The sequence below is a fragment of the Drosophila navojoa genome, unplaced genomic scaffold (assembly GCF_054131105.1).
Source record: "Drosophila navojoa isolate 15081-1374.11 unplaced genomic scaffold, UAZ_NAV_1.0 NAV_Backbone_117, whole genome shotgun sequence".
Lineage (NCBI taxonomy): Eukaryota > Metazoa > Arthropoda > Insecta > Diptera > Drosophilidae > Drosophila > Drosophila navojoa.
This window is the reverse complement of record NW_028301759.1, coordinates 10,747-25,481: the sequence shown is the minus strand read 5'-3', so window position 1 is coordinate 25,481 and position 14,735 is coordinate 10,747. Positions and strand designations below refer to the sequence as shown.

Sequence of the window (14,735 nt, the reverse complement as noted above, 5' to 3'; positions counted from 1 at the left end):
ATTGTTCACAAAGTCCATAATCCAACTGGAAACTTTCTTTCAATTCCAAATGTACTGTGATTAGAAGTCTGGTCCGTGAAGAAGGTCCAGAGTGTATTCAGTTAGTACTAATTTATTAAATTTCACATCAATGCAAGCGCAGTTTGCACAGTAGAGAGCGCACCTATGAGCAGCGGGAGAGCGATTGCTCGAAGAGCGACACTACCGTGCTAGTGCTCAGCAGAGGACATATATAATGCCTTAACAGTGTGTGCGTGTGAGTGTGAGTGTGTGTGTTGCTTGAAGGGTTCAGGGGATCTCGTAGTCGAGTTTAGTTAGTTCAATAGGCTTTTCAAAAAAGCCTGATTTGACTGGAAAAAAGCTAATTTGGCAACACTGGTCTTGTGCCATCATTCGACCTGTCGCCTCCATTGGGAATGTCATCGCCGTCGTCGCCATCTGGCCCGTGGCTTGTCCTATTCAAATTCTCATATTCATATTCAAATTCTGCTGCCATCTGCGTCAGCTGGGTGCGGGTAGCGAAGTCGTGGTGGCGTACGAACAGCCTGTATTGCGGCGCTGCGTTCTCATACGCCCTATTCAGCTCTTGCGCCGGGCTGTATCTAGCCTGACGCATCCGCAGTCGTAACTCGATCAGATGTCCTTGAAGGACTGCCTTCTCCTTGGCGACGCGCCCTAATCTGGTCCTCCAGGCGCACGAGATATTGAGGCGGCAAGAAGAAGTCCAGCAATTCTTCCTTAAACTCCGACTAGGACACGTTCCTTGAATCGCCGGTTAGAAACTATTTGGCCGCCTTGCCCACCAGCACCTCGCAGTTTATTTCGGCACTATTGAAGCTAGAGACTTGAATTTTGTAACACATACTCGTGTATATTTCCGATTTATAGTGTTAAAATTATCCTATTAAGGCGTGGAAAATCGGACCTCTATTTTTGACACTATTGATGCTAGGACCTCAAATTTGATATATATACTCGTAAATATCATTTTCCGATATACCAGAAATCATATTAGTTGATGAGCTAGAAAGCTGAAATTTGGAAAGTAGATCGACCACCCAAGATCACGTGCTATGGCGGATGTATCTACGCCCATTAAGGCCTGGGAAAATCGGATAAACTCGTATTTGCTAGAGTTTTTAAGCTAGAACGTTAAAATTTTGCACGTGAGCTAATGTTATGATTCTATAGTGATTTGTGAACAAAATTATATGTTAATGCCCACTAGGGGGTTGTTAAATCGGAACGGAATAAATAGTGATTTTTCAAATTCTGCTATGTTTTGGACACTATGGATGCTAAAAAATTTGATATGTATACTCGGGCTGACCTCCCAAAACCAAAAGTTTATATCTCTTAATGTATAAGAGCTAGAAGCTTCAAATTTGGATAGTTAGGTTACTAGTAACTTGTTACGCCTCATTAGGGGCGTGGTATATAAAAGAGCCCTGTAATTTTTTTTATTTTTGGAGCGTAAGAATCCAAATTTTGCAGATAGGTTACGGTTAGCTTGTTCAATGAGCTTGGCCAAAAATTAAATGTCTACGCCCAGTAGAGGCGTGGCAAATGGGAAAACGTCCTCCAGCACAAATGAACAAACCTGACAAAAAACAGCGAAACTTTAAAATTCAGACGCACGAAGAGAGGCCAACTGAAACTGAACAAACTGACAATTACGCGACTGTGAAATAGCACAGTACGGAGAACAAATCGACAAACACAAGTAAGAAAGCTCTAGTCGAGACTGCTCGACTACGAGATCCCCTGAACCCTACAAGCAACTGATATTTCAATAATAATTAGCACACACACACGCATGCAAACTAACACACGCACGCACATACACATACAAATAAACACACGCACACACTCACACTAACATATACAGGCGATTGCGCTTGGGTTGCGCAGTTTATCAGTATTATGAGAACTTATTTGTTGAATTATTTAATTTCTAGACATTCGATCGTAATGAAACTTTCAGAACGTATATGTACACCGAAGCACAAGTCTCTAGTATCTGATATACGACTTTTACAAAGATGATGGTGATGGGGCGGATTTGGGGGCGGGGGGTAAATTTTAACAAAAACCGAAATTGTATAAAATACGTCTTAATATATATTTAAAATTTGGACACTCTAGCTATTATGATGTAGGAGATATAATTTTTTAACTGACTTTCGATAAGGCTTTTTATCGATAAAAAAATATCGGAATGAGTTATCGTTTTTTAGTGATAAACTCGATATGCGCGCGAAATATACCGACATTTTAAAAAAAAGTTTAAGTCTCTAGCTCTTATATCTTCTGAGATCGACGCGTTCATACATACGGACGGACAGTTAGACAGACGGCCAAATCGACTCAGCTTGTCGCCCTGACCAATAATATATATACTTTGTGGGGTCTGCCACGCCTCCTTCTGCCTGTTACATACTTTTAACAAAACCATTATACCCTGATTTCCCATTTTCAATGGGTTCAGGGTATACAAACAAAAGACACAGATTCAAATAGTGTAGCAGGCTAGTATAACCATATCGGCTGGGGAGGTCGTCGATACGTGACGTGCCTTTTTGATTAATAAAAGAAGAAGACGAAAGTGATCGGAAGAGTTAAGCTTGATCGGAAGTAGAAAAGACGTTTTGTGTGAAGAACCTTACAAAATAAATAAAAGGCCTCTTACAATAGAAACAAGAAAGACTCTAGTAGACTCTGCTCGACTAGGAGTTACCCTGAACTCTCCTATCTGAAATTCTAATCACACGCACGTAATAGAACGCACTTTCCTAACTGCGCAGTAAACAGTGACTGCGCTTGGGCTGCGCTGCAGTGCTGGCAATATTATGGCACTTATTTGTTGAATAATTTAATTTCTAGACGTACGATCGTAATGAAACTTTCAGAACGTAATCATAATGTTTAAATGTGTATACCGAAGCACAAGTCTCCAGTATTTGATATACGACTTTTACAAAGATGATGGTGAGGGGGTGGATTTAGGGGTGGGGGGGGGGGGGGGGTAAATTACAAATTACAAATATATAATTACACACAACCCCGATTCATAGATAACCCCCATCTAAACGAAAAAACTTTTGAAGCCATCACAGTTGGAGGACAAATTAAGATCATCCATCAAAAATTCGCTAACCTTTTCAATAGAACAGATCAAAGTTAAATTTTTCATTTTACCCACATTAAAAACTTCCGACTCTAACCTAGGAAATGATAGAAGAACTAGACGCTGTTATCCAAAGCAGCAAAAATCTGTTAATTATAATCATGCAGCCACATCCTCGTGGCCGGCTTGATGTGGGATGTGCCGATATAAGTTTCCAGCCTCCTCCATATAGTCTGGAAATTTATTTGGCGCCCTCTTTAGGTCCTGACGAGGCTTGGTGAGCCAGCGACATCCTGTCCCAGCTGGCATCTCCTTGCTCTTGATGGCACCTCTCCTCGCCTCCAGTCTGATATTCAAATCACTCTGCACTTCTTTTAGGAGTTCCGAACTCATCCTTTCATTCATCCTTTTCCGTTTAGTCGGACAGCATGCCCAGACTCGACGCGCCCTGCACGTCGACTGGCAATATTGCGACCGACGACCTGGGGCCCTCCTTTGGTGCCGGGCCCCGCGCGACACCTCCGGATTCAACCCCTCGAGCGAGCCAGTCCTATCCTCTGCATCAGCCGCTCGTCCTGCGCGTCCCGCCCATTCAGTGGCGACGCTCCCTTTACTGATTCCGCTTCTATCCTCCTGACGTTCCGCGCTGACCCGTGCGCCAGCCTGATCCGTGACTCCATATCCGTTGCTCCATTTCCCTCGTCGTACCATGCGACAGGCAGCCGTGGCTCCTGCCCTCACATTACGAGTACCGCTGTAAAACCCGTAGAATCGGCCACACCGGAATTGACCGCCAGCGTTATCGCGCTATCATTACCTTCCCTGTGCGATTCGTCCTCTTCGTTTAGTTCTCCTGCGGCGAAACCAAGGGTTTCATGAAAGACTTAAAACTCCTTCTCACAAATTAGCCATTAGCTCCGCCGCCTGTCTGTCCGCATCTGCCCGGCCGGCTTTTTGTTGCACGCTCTTGAACTCCTTGCACTTCTCGCAGCCTTATGTACTTGGCGGCACCTTTGATCATGCCCGAGCAATGGCACCTCCGCGTCAGCCGTGCCGCCGTTTTCTCTCATTTTTCGCATTTTATACTCATTTTTTATACTCATTCACGAAGTGAATTAGTATATTGGTTTTGTGCAATGTCCGTCTTGCTGTCCGTCCGTCTGTCTGTCTGTCCGTCCGTCCGTCTGTCCGTCTGTCCGTCCCCCCTACTGGGGGCGTGGCAAATCGGACCTGAAGATATAGTAATTTTTCAAATTTGGCTTTATTTTAGGCACTATTGATGCTAGAGACTTGTAATTTGGTATATATACGCGAGTTGACCACCCAAGTCCACCAAGCTATGGTGGATATATGTCCGCCCAAAGGGGGCGTGGCAAACCGCAAAACTTTATATCTCCTACAGTTTAAGAGCTAGAAGCTTCAAATTTTTGATAGTTGGATAGTTGAGTTACTGGTAACCTCCTCTATCGATGCCCCAAAAATAATTGTCACGCCTCTTTGGGGGCGTGGCATATCGAAAAATACCCTGTAATTTTCACATTGTTTGAGCGTAAGCATTCAAATTTTGCATTACGTTACCGTTAGCTCTTTCTAAGAACTGGCCAAAAATAAGGTGTCTACGGCCACTAGGGGCGTGGCAATCGGAATTTGTAGTATCAAATTGCGACATTTATATGCTTGAGCTGTCTATGTATGTACATGTATATACAAATAGGCTTAATAGGCATTAATAACACGGAAACATATTTATAAAATTTAAAAATAAAATTTAAATTAAAATTAAAAAATATTTAAATTTTTAAAAAATATAAAAGAAGCTAAAATAAAGTTTGCAATTACAAAAAAGAGTTTTCCGCGGGATTTGAACTCGCACCCAAGCCATGTTTGTCAAAATAACAAAAACAAATTTAGCCGGCGCCTTTGCCGACAGCGCTACCGCCTACTGTCAACAAATATAATTAAAATGAAATCCAAAAATGAGATTCTTGTTATGACGCATTATAGAAAAGAAGAGCCAGAGTAGCGGATGATAAATTTGCATTACATACATACACACATACAAATGAGCGCGTACATAAGAAAGGCTGGAATGCTTGATGCTACATATGCGTGCAGACTTATGTACATACATATACATGCATATATGCGTACATACATATATGAGGGCTTTTTAAGAAGAAACAAATTTAAACTTATAAAATTGTTCAATTAGTAAAAAGAATAAAATATCTATTTTATAAAAAACGAAATATGTATGAAAAAAAAACTTAACTTGCAACGAAATCCAGAAATCAATCGCAATTCTTAGAATGCTAAAAAGCGCGCTTTTGTAATGTAGGCAAACGCTAAAGAATCTGCAATAGGTGTGACCGAAAGCTATTAACGAAAATTACCTGAACGAATACACTTGACTATGATGGTGTTTAGTTTCGTATTGATCTTTATTATTCTGAGCCTGGGTTTATATACCCAGACTCATGTATAATTTCAACCCTTAAATCTAATGTATCTATTGCTGAGTGTGTAAGGCTCAGCATTGGACTATTACATATTCTTATCTTATCGCTGAGTGTGTAAGACTCCGCGTTGGTCTATTAGCTATTCTTATCCTATCGCTGAGTTTGTAAGGCTCAGCGCTCGTCTCCTTCGTAATCTGACTCTGGGGTTGCAAGGGTCTTCATTTGTATATTTATGCAGTCCGTACATGTGGCCCTTATCGCTATCACAGCGCACTACCTGCTAGTCGCTGAGTGCGTCGGAGGCATGTATACGATCATCGTATATTCATATGTTCATGCCTGAACATTCTGTGGGGGGCCAAGTGTGTGAATTGTTGCCTGTGGAAATCTTAATAATATACAGGACAAATACAAATATGATGATTGTTAATATTCTTGACGAAATGATCACCAATCCAATCCTTATGTTCGTGCCTGAACATTCTGCGGGGCCCAGAGAGTGTGACATCCAGATAAACCGAGTGTGCCACCAGTACCTTGGACTTTTGCTTAGGTGGCGGCTCCCATGCCAAGTGAAGTCGAGCCTCTTTGAAAAACTTCCGCGGCTTTTGGGTGTCATCATTTGTTACATTAGTATAGCTGAGTGCATCTGTTGAGGAAGTTGTCAATCGTTTCATTGTTGCCGAAGCCAAAGCCTCCAAATGGTAGATATCCTTCGTTTGATCCTGATGCTTAGAACAGATATTGATTCGCTTGTAGTAATTATGGTTGTTTCCTTTAAAATGTTGCTGCTACTTCCAATTGAATTCCTTTCCGATGTAATTGTACTTGCAGTTTTAGTCTCCATAGTTGGTAGCGCTGCTGTGGTCATCACTGGAGAGTTTGAGTCGGTATTGTCGCTGTTCTCTTCAGCTGCACATCCAGCCGCTGTTGCAGTCTCCGCAGAAGTTTGCTCTTCCGTCGTGCTGCCAACTGTGGAAATATCATCCATTGGTCGAACTTCCAATTGGATATCTGTTGATGTATCTTCAGCGATACTCAACGTCGATGTCGAAGTTGTGGCAGAAATTCCATTCTTGTCCTCATCTTCTATGCCCTCCGAATCCAATGTCGGAGTTGGTGGAGCCCAGATCTTCTTTATTGATCTCTTGTCTTCACCCTGCTTTGTTTTTGTTGTTACTACTTGAAGTTTATTTTCTTGTTCTGTAGATTCAGTTATATATCTTCCCATGTGGGGGCTTGCCGGCGGGTTGAAATCCCACTTTTTGAACACAATTGCATCCAAAGCTGCCTAAGATGCTAGCATCTCATCAGCGGTGACCTCGTCACTGTTATCGGAGGTGCTCACGTAATTTCGGATACTGCTTTCATCATCATTCTTCAGCAGTTGCTTGTCCACTGGCAAATAACGTTTGTAGCGTCTGCATAAACAGTCCCACGCTAACTTGTAGTTACCTACTCCCATTGCGAAATTGCTTATCATTTGTACGTCTTCTCCTTTGACATACATTTGCAAGTATAGCAGTTTCGTCTTGTCACTGATATCCTTTCTGTTGTGGATTATTTTGGTGAACTGCTCGAAGAACATCGGCCACGCCTTAGGACTTCCATTAAAGTAAGGAAGTGTTGGTCTCTGTCGCTTTGGAGTGTCTTCTTTTATGTTTTGCAGTGCACTTATTTTTCTTTCCAGCCTTTTAGACACTGTGTACACTTTGACTTCCAGTGCGTCTATGCCATCGATTTCATGGACACGCTTATCATATTTATCCTCCAAATCGGTAAGCGTTGACTGGACTTTATTCCAGAGGAACTCTAGCGTTTCTTTGCTGTCTAGAGCATCCTCCTGGTTGCTGAGCTCAATGTTGGCCTGCACTTCTTCAATGTGCAGCCATACTCTTTGAACTCCTATGTCCAAAAGGTTAAGCAACTTCACCATTGGGCTCGACCAACCGAATAAAAACATCTCTTGCGTTGATGTTTCCGGTATCGTTGCCCAGCTATGAAGTTGGCCTGTGTCTATGGCGTGATCGGCAACTTTGGTCCTGAATTCTGCCATTATGCCATCAAATATTTCTTGTTAAATATTGATGGTTGACGACACAGTTGTGTGTTTATTGTAGATCCATTGGCTTTTCCCGTTGGAGGTTTTTTTGATTCGATCACTAGGTTGATCTTGCTGTGCCTCGACTCACAGCTTGGGTTGGTAAGCCAATGCACAAATCTACTATTATTTAGCACTTCACTTCAACAAATATAATTAAAATGAAATCCAAAAATGAGATTCTTGTTATGACGCATTATAGAAAAGAAGAGCCAGAGTAGCGGATGATAAATTTGCATTACATACATACACACATACAAATGAGCGCGTACATAAGAAAGGCTGGAATGCTTGATGCTACATATGCGTGCAGACTTATGTACATACATATACATGCATATATGCGTACATACATATATGAGGGCTTTTTAAGAAGAAACAAATTTAAACTTATAAAATTGTTCAATTAGTAAAAAGAATAAAATATCTATTTTATAAAAAACGAAATATGTATGAAAAAAAAAACTTAACTTGCAACGAAATCCAGAAATCAATCGCAATTCTTAGAATGCTAAAAAGCGCGCTTTTGTAATGTAGGCAAACGCTAAAGAATCTGCAATAGGTGTGACCGAAAGCTATTAACGAAAATTACCATACATTTGTATTCAAAAAGTGCACGATCAATATAATAATTATCGATTACTCGATAAAAATTACAAAAAGCTACAATATAATCAAAAAGCATAATTGTTTTGTACTAATTTTTTTTAAAGCCAATACCCTGAACCCATTGAAAATGGAAAATCAGGGTATAATGGATTTGTTAAAATGTATGTAGCAGGCAGAAGGAGGCGTGGCAGACCCCACAAAGTATATATATTCTTGATCAGGGTGACGAGCTGAGTCGATTTAGCCCTGTCCGTCCGTCCGTATGTTTGAACTAGAGACTTGATTTTTTTTAAATGACCGTATAGACTATTCCCTATTATTAATTATCGATTAAGAACATTATCAATTAAGGCAGATGTCACTGTAGCTAATTGTGAATGATTTTTAATTTTCTCAAATTTGTCAATTATTTAATAGAATATGTAGCTGAAAGTTTCATTAAATTCGGTTAAGTCGATCGACGCTATTCTATTTCTCTTATATTTTTTATAAAAATCGAAATTGAAACTTTAACCATACTATATGTACGTTTTTATTAGTCGGTTGTTCTTGCAAATTTTTAGTCAAATCAGCAGTTTGTTTTAGATTTGCTGCAGCAGTGAATCTATTTCAGTTTTGCCTTTACAATTTCGAACAGTGAGGTGGCGACGTGATAAAAGGCGTGGCGCTCGATCGGGAGGCTTTGGGTTCAAATCCAGTGCTTCAATTGTTGATTGTTTCAAAAATTTTTAAACATTAAATTAAAAAAAATTTTCTATTGCATTTATATTTTTAAATACAAAAATTGAAATTTTAACCATCCTAAATGTGCGTTTTTATTAGTTTGGTTCAGGGTAGTATCTCCTTCCAAAAGGAGTCTGTTTCGTGCAATGGTCCAGAATTATAAACAACTTGCGGTCTCTTCGAATTAAAAGGCAAGTGTTGGCACCAGTGGTTCGATTCGTACTGTTTTATTGTATATAAGAACGCAAGCGCAGCTTGCACCGTGAGAGCGTATCTATGCGCAATCAGCGAGCGACATTATCAGAGCGCACTCCCGTGGTCGCGCTCTCAACAACAAATATTTACAATGGCTCTTAATAGTTTACTTCAATTTAGATTTCAAGGCAAATGCCTTAACATCGGCCGCGTTGAAAGGCCGTAGCTCTCCAATAAAATAATTCGGAACATGTTAGCTAATTGGCAGCGGGACAACGCGATGAATCGGCCTTTTATAAGTGCCAGATTTTGTCTTGACGACAACGACGCGCTCCCTACCATCTCCGCCGGCTATGGCTTCTGTCACCACGCCCAGTATCCACTGACTGCGCCGACCTCTACGTTCCGTCTCTCCTTCTTCCACTTCGACTACTGCTGGAGGCTGAGCAGGTAGTTCCTTGGCCAGTCCAGAACCGCCGCTTGATGTTTGATGTCAGCTGCCATCTTTTTAAATGCGTCAGCTTGCCGCCGTCGACTGGCTCGGTGGACACGGTTGGCAGCGGCACGAGCGTTGCTCCGATCAGGAAGTGCCCTGGCAGGCGCTGAGGGAGCGACAATTGGCCGCGAATTATGCACGGCCTCGACCTCAACCAGCACGGTGGCCACCTCGTCCTGGCGCAAGATTGCGCTGCCCATTGCCTTCAACAGCAATCCCGCCGAAATGCGTCGCTCGAGGAGGAATGAAAGCAACTTCCACTCCCCGCTCCGCGGCAAACGTTTCCGTATCCGCTGTGTTGCCTTTGCGGTCCAGCGTGCGTGCAGCACCCACGAAATTGGTGGCATTGTCGTCGTACAGCTTCCGGACAAGCCCAATGAACGAACGGACGACCAATGAACCTGGATAAACACATCAAAAATTAATTTGAGGTTGAATCAGTGACTAATTCTAGATGCACAGCCTTCGAGGTAAAACAAACAAATATGGCAATATACATTTTAACTGGCGATTTGCCACGAAAAGTCCGCTCCACTGATCTCAAATGGCCTGTTTCCATGTAAGCGATCAGCCGGAAAATTGCCCATTATTTGGGATAAGAGTTTAGGTTTAGTACCAGTGGATTGGTGCCAGTGATTAGTACGAGTGGATTGACGTGGCAATGAGAGCCTTCAATAGACGACCTCCGACTTGTAGCAACCACAACACACGTCTGCCATGTTGATGTGGGTGCAAAAAAGGCGTCAGTTTTTGCAATGACGGTTGCAACACGATTGACTTCTTTATTTTCTTAATTTCTTCGCTGAACTCAATGTGTTGAATTACAGATATATATTCAGAAGCTGTAGGAATCAGTGAAGAACGATTCTCTTGTTTTCCATTAATAAAGCGGAACAAATATGCTACTATGCGGATTAAGTTAGAGAATGAAGAAGTTAGTTCAATAAGTTGTGCGATGGGGTTTGTCACCTCATCGACCGCGATCATAGTAATTGCAGTTCTACGCTTCTTTAGCAGCTCTAACTCTTTTGATAAGGTGATTTGTGGGTTGGCTGGCCACAAGGTGTCAGAAAGCTTTAAAAATCCTGGTCCGCAAAACCACAATGATGTTTTAAGCTGCTCAACTGAACATTCCCGAGATACAATATCTGCTGGGTTATCTTTAGTTGGTACATGACGCCAAGATACATTAGTTGTCAACTCTTGGATGGTTGTCACGCGATTAGCAACGAATGTGTTCAAGCTAGATGAATTCATTCGCCAACAATGAAGCACAACCTCCGAGTCTGACCAAAATGTGACTTGATTGATAGGACAATCAAGTATTTTCTTTACCGCATCCCACAAGGTAGCTAACAATTCTGCAGCACACAACTCCAACCGTGGAACAGATTTTGTTTTCAAAGGCGCTACCTTAGATTTGGCGACTAGCAGCCTGGTAGTGTTTGAATTCTTACGTATAAACAACAACCGTAAGCTCTCGTTGAGGCATCAGCAAATCCAGGGATTTGGCATCCTTTTGATTTGAGTGTGCCAACGTAACGAGGTATATGGAACGTGCTTAAGTTTGAGAAACAGCTAGTTACTCCCTTAAATTCTTTCCTCATTTGGACAAGCAATTGGTCATCCCACCCAAGTTTATGCAACCACATTTCTGGTAATAGGACCTTCGCACGAGCTACGATCGGACTTAACAAGCCTAAGGGGTCGTATAACCTTGCTACAAATGACAAAACGGATCTTTTGGTCGGCTGTACTTTTACTGGACAGTTCATGGAATATCTAAAACTGTCATTCATCGGATTCCAAACTAATCCCAATGTTTTTGTGTCCTCTTGATGACCAATAACTATATCGCTTCTAGCTGGTTGTGCTGCAAGTTGTTTACAATTGGACGACCATTTTGTGAGAGGAAATCCAACGTTTGAAGAATTGCTATCTAGTCTCGATGCAACAAGCACAATTCTTCAACGCTATCTGCTCCTGTCAACAAGTCATCAACATTGCAGCAGCTGGATGAGTGGAAGCATGCAATTCGCTTAGATGTTTTAAACATCGAATTGCTAAGAATGCAGCAGTCGATGTCCCATACGTTACTGAATTTAAACGAAAAATTTTTAACGGATCAGTGGGAGTTTCCCTCCACACAATAAGTTGAAAATAGCTGTGGGACTCGTCAAGTTCAATTTTTTCGCGATGTCTGCTGCAGCAACATAACCACGATGTCGAAATCTTAACAAACTGCGGCTGAATGGTCGGACCCACCATGAGTACATCATTCAGCGACAATTGAGATGAGGACTTGCTAGAGGCATCAAACACTACTCGAAGTTTAGTGGATGCGCTGTGCGGTCTTAGCACGCATTGATATGGGATAAAATAATGCGGCTCTCTCGGAATTCGATTATCAGTTGGGCTCATGTGTCCCAAGGCCAAGTACTCTTTCATAAAGTCAATGTACATAGTTCGAATGTCTGCTTGATTTTGCTCATTTTTCGTTCCAAAGCCAGAAAACGTCGCTTGGCTGTGTCATTAGACGTACCAAGACATTGTGGGTTTGACTTAAATGGAAACGACACTCTGAACCGACCCGAGGTAGTTTGGCAAATAATCTCTACAAATAACTTCTCGCACAGTTGTTGCTCTGGGGTATACAAATTCGAATTGATTGATTTTGGCATTTCTTCCAACTCCCAGAATTTCCCAACTATTGTATCTATCTCTATGTCGTTGTTTACGACACTAATGAAAATCGAAGAACTATTAGCTGTACTCGATGTTCGGCAGCGACCAGATACAATCCAACTAAAGGCAGTCAATTGCAATGCAATTCTGCCATCTCTTAATATCTCAAAAAAGATATCAGCACCGAGCAGCAGATCTATACATTGGGGCTTGTGAAATTGAGGATCAGCTAATTGTACGTTATCAGTAAGTTACTCTGGTTGGTACGACGATATGGAACGTAACACACCAAAGTCTGTTCGGATTTCTATGTCGTCCGTTCGGGACGCTATCGAAGTTTGAACGCTGTGCCGAACAGATCTGACAATTAGCAATGCCCAACAGCTGAATCCCAGATCTTTGCCTTTTTAATTACAACTGTTTCGCAAGTTCCTCTGTTATGAAATTTACTTGCTAACCGGAATCTAATAACGCTTGAACCAGATGATTCTTCAGCACTTAAATAATAGAGACTCGTAAATGACACATACTGAGTCAATAAGCATGTGCAAAATGATGCTGATGGTTCAGACATGTGTGGGAGATCAAATAGTTTCGAAATGCTGTTAAAAAATATGAGGCACTGATTGTCGTACACATTTTTTAAAGCAGCTAACGCCTTTGGGTAATTAGCATCTGTTACCTGATATGTCTTGACAGTACCTAATGCTTCCTATCTCGTTGTCAAATAAACTCAAAAAGTCCGATGAAATTCTTATATTCCGAATATTCTCCGCTAAACCTTGGCAACTTTATATTCGGTAGATTCCTAGAGTGTGACACTGAGCTAATCATTGTAGAGTTAGCGGGACTCTCATTTTTGGGTTGGCTATCACTACCTCCCTTCATTAGAAGTGCCTTTGTTGACACACACAAATCTTCTAAAGTTGACCGAGGCACTAAATCTGCGTTATGTCTTCCAACTCTTGTGTTTTAAAGGCCTTATCTATATAGCGGTTCAATATAAAAAGTCGACATTCAATTTCAAATGGCTCTACTAGTTTAGTGTAGTCCTTCAATGATTTGTTTATGCGAGTTATATCGTATGTAACATTTTTGTATACGGTCAACAGAGCTTCAACACGCTCCGATGATGACTCGTCCATAGACTGATTCTTTCAGTCATGATGCTATAAGTGACTCAGTTAAAACCAATTTCAATTGAAACAAATAAAAGTTCCCTTAATGTATGACAACAAGCGAAGAGCAACTCAAGAATGTTAGCAAATGCGTGCGATCGTAATAAATCTTGATATATTACGCTGGCAGTGTTAACGATAAAGCGAAGACAACAAACAGAATGTTGATTGACTATTAGTGTAAGTGATCTATTGAGTGAAACTTAACACACACACATGCACAAGTGAGAGAGCGCCGGTTTGTGCAAGTGAGAACTCAACGATATCGCCTGAGGTTGTGCCGTAGACTGACTGACTACATTATATTTATTTACATCTATACTACAGTATAATGTATGTACATAAAAAATAAGAAGTGTAATACAAATATTAAATGATTAATTAAAAAATAAGAAGTGTAATACAAATAGTATATGATTAATTATGTGTAGTAAAAGTTGGATATCATTAATGGAATGACATTTTGCCAGGAACCAGCGTCTCAAATGGAGCCAGTACTTTGATTGGCCTGATAAGTGTTGAAGTTCCGATTTAAGTTAACTTCATTATTTGAAGGGATAGTATCACTGTACATCCAACCATGTGCCCATCTAAGATAGTGGCATGCTTAATAATTAAGGCAGCTCCTCCTTTACGTCGTTTTGACAAATGATTTGCTAAGTAAGTATGATATCCATTTATCTTGAGTAAGTCATTTCTTTTTAGGCGTGTTTCTGTTTTGCCAACATGCAATTAGTTAGCATGGCAAGCATAGTGATTAAATTATACAACTTTGCATTGAGTTCTTTAAAGTTGCTGTTATCTACAGATCGCTTGCGATCTTCAAGCATTAAACCGATCAATGTGTCCAGCTTATCGTTTAATGACTTGACACTATTATCATTATTGACAGTTAATTGCCGAGGTAGCCGCTGTTGTCGATTGTTCAAAACTAAAGGCAATGACTTAATTTGTTGCTGACTCTGCTCTAGTCGCTGACCAGGAATATGATGCAGTTGCACGCCCATTTTCAGTGCATCAGCATAACTAGATCCTTTCTGAAGACCAGTGTTCTTTTTATTTACTTGCTGTTGTCCTTGTCCCAGTACGTCTAAAAATAATATTGCCATTGATATTTTGACGAATCAAACCAGCTACAAGCTTATTTGCTTGCCGCGTTTTT

At 41.1% G+C, this 14,735-nt stretch overlaps 1 pseudogene; it reads left to right on the top strand.

Annotated features, from left to right (window-relative positions):
- The window catches only part of LOC149090466 (uncharacterized), a 29,040-nt pseudogene extending 18,694 nt beyond the window's left edge, over positions 1-10,346 (top strand).
- The last annotated feature ends 4,389 nt before the right edge of the window (positions 10,347-14,735 follow it).